Source organism: Gavialis gangeticus, unplaced genomic scaffold (assembly GCF_001723915.1).
Source record: "Gavialis gangeticus isolate Ggan-Ray unplaced genomic scaffold, GavGan_comp1, whole genome shotgun sequence".
In the NCBI taxonomy this organism is placed as follows: Eukaryota; Metazoa; Chordata; order Crocodylia; family Gavialidae; genus Gavialis; species Gavialis gangeticus.
Window position 1 is genome coordinate 25,307,418 of NW_017729027.1, and position 2,688 is coordinate 25,310,105.

Genomic DNA, 2,688 nt, shown 5'->3' on the forward strand with positions numbered 1-2,688 from the left:
ATACATTAGCAGGTGCAGGACAAACAGATTCAAAGATGTGATACTTCCACTTTATGTGGCATTGGTCAGGCCACAGTTTGAATACTGCATCCAGTTTTGGACTCCACACTTCAAGAGGGATGTGGACAATCTTGAGAGGGTTCAAAGGAATGCCACTCATATGGTTAGGGGCCTGCAGGCAAAACCCTACGAGGAGAGACTGAAGGTCCTGGATCTCTTCAGCCTCCTCAAGAGAAGGCTGAGAGGTGATCTTTTGGCTGCTTACAAATCCATCAGTGGGGGATAGCAAGGAATAGGAGATGCTCTGTCTACCAGGGTACCCCTTGGAGTAACTAAGAACAATGGCCACAAACTTATGGAGAGCAGATTAGGTTAGACATCAGGAAGAACTTCTTTATGGTAAGGGTTGCCAGAATCTGGAATGGGCTTCCAAGGAAGGTGGTGCTCTCCCCTACCCTGGAGGTCTTTAAGAGGAGGCTAGACAGGCACCTGGCTGGGGCTGTCTATCCCAGTCAGTATTTTATCCATAGGACAGGGGGTCAGACTTGATGATCTCCTAAGGTCCCTTCTGACCCAAATATCTATGAATGTTTTTGTCCATATAATTTGCATTTTCAGGTTGATTTCAACCTTGATGTTGCAGCATATCTCTGGCTGTGTCCAAACACAGACTGTGGTAAGTAAATATCTATCCTATCATGTGTTGGAACTCAGGTTTTGCTGATAGTTATTGCAAAATCTACTCTGATAGGTCTACCTCCCGAATGTCTCAAAAGATACAGCTATGTCTGATAGGCAAATTGTGACTATTGGAAAATCAAACATTTTCTAGTAGCCTCTTTTCTTGCCACTTCTAAGTCCATAGTGCTGTTATAAAGTCTTTTAACACTAAGTCTCATGCCATTGATGAAGCCAATTTTAACAGTAAATCCCACCTAAAGTGTGAGCTTCTGAGGAGGAAAACTGCTTAGTGACTCAGTCAGATATCATATATTTTTTGTTACCTTAAAATGTTGTTAGACCATCCATACCTTTATGTATTGGTATATAAACATTTAAAAACATTGTTTCAGCTTTAAGGTTTTCTACTTGTATGGGAAGAGAGACATGGTTAGGCGTTTATTTTTATTAACTTCTTTTTTTATTTCAAGTTTCCCAGACTTAATTAACAAAATAGGGTTCTCTTCCTTTAGGGCTGAATTAATTTTAGATTTTTTGACACTGTACACTTAATTCAATAACAAAGACAATATTGCTTCAAAAGCAATACTTTTTATTTTAAATAAATATGCAGTTAAAAGTTGCTTTCAAATGGATTACATGCAATTCTAATCTTTTATTATTATTATTTTAATGTTTCCATAGGCAATATTGTCAAAGGCAAGCTGTCAATATTTACCATAAAAATACAAATCTGAGTTCTAAGAAACATGTCCATCAAGATAAACAATAGCCTGCAGACAGCAGAGAGAGAGAGGGAAACCATATTTTGAGAAATCAAATAAAATTGAAAGACACAATTCAGTACAAAGAGCCAAAAGGCATTTTACATTTGTCAGTTAATATGAAGTTCAATGATACTTTATATATACATAAAAATCCAAGTTTACCTTGTCGTAAAGGTGAGCTACAAAGGGGGAAAGAATATTTAATTAGAGTGCTCTAAAACTTACCTAGGGTGTTTAAAATATCTCACAATCTTGTCTGACAATTTTTAAAATGGTATTCTCATGATCTATAAATAGATCTAGATGATGGAAATAGATGAAATAGATGATGGAAATAGATGATACATAAATAGACACATGGCTAAAATGTAATAATATCTGAGTGTGTTATTTTATGTTATGTTATGTTAATCTGATGAACATTTTATATATAAAATTATATGTGTATATAGAATTTATATTCTTATATATATAAATATATATAATCTGTATCTATATGTTATGCATAATGTACACAATAGGTAATATAATATATATAAGATACAATATGATATGTTAAAGTATACTATGTAATCCTATCTGTCTATCTATCTATTGATCTATCTAAATTTTATATATACACATATAATCTTACTAATTAATGAACATCAATAGTGTATATGGGGGAGGGGTTGAAGGGGCATGTGTAAGAGCACCCCCTAATGAATTCTTTGTCATGGCAAGTATAGCTGTGCACTCAGGACTGGGTGAAGGTATATCTGGGTGAGGAAGGGGGGTGAATGGGGTGAAGGACTGGCTTCAGGAGAGCCCATACCATGGGGCTGCTACAGCTGCTGTACAACGTGATATGTACATGTACCCATTCTGGATGAATACATTCATGTGAACCCCCAAAAAAGTATTTGGCCAGAAACCCATTATACTGATCCTACTGTTGGGAGATGAGGGGGAGGGGGGTGAAAAGAAAGGAAACCTGTCATATACTGATATATTGTATCCCCAGTGTCAGAGTGCTTAGGGAACTCAGTCTATATGTGAATGCTTCCATATCCACGATGCAGGGAAAAATAATAAAAAATAGCTATATCAACATCTAGAAAACTGCTATTTAGGTGCACAAGGAGGAACAGAATTCCACATCATGTCTTCACATTCCCTCCTTTAGCTTTCTGATAACTTGACCTTAGCTTTTTTTTGCTAACTGTCACGGTTGCCCGGAGCTGGCAAGCCAAGCTCACGG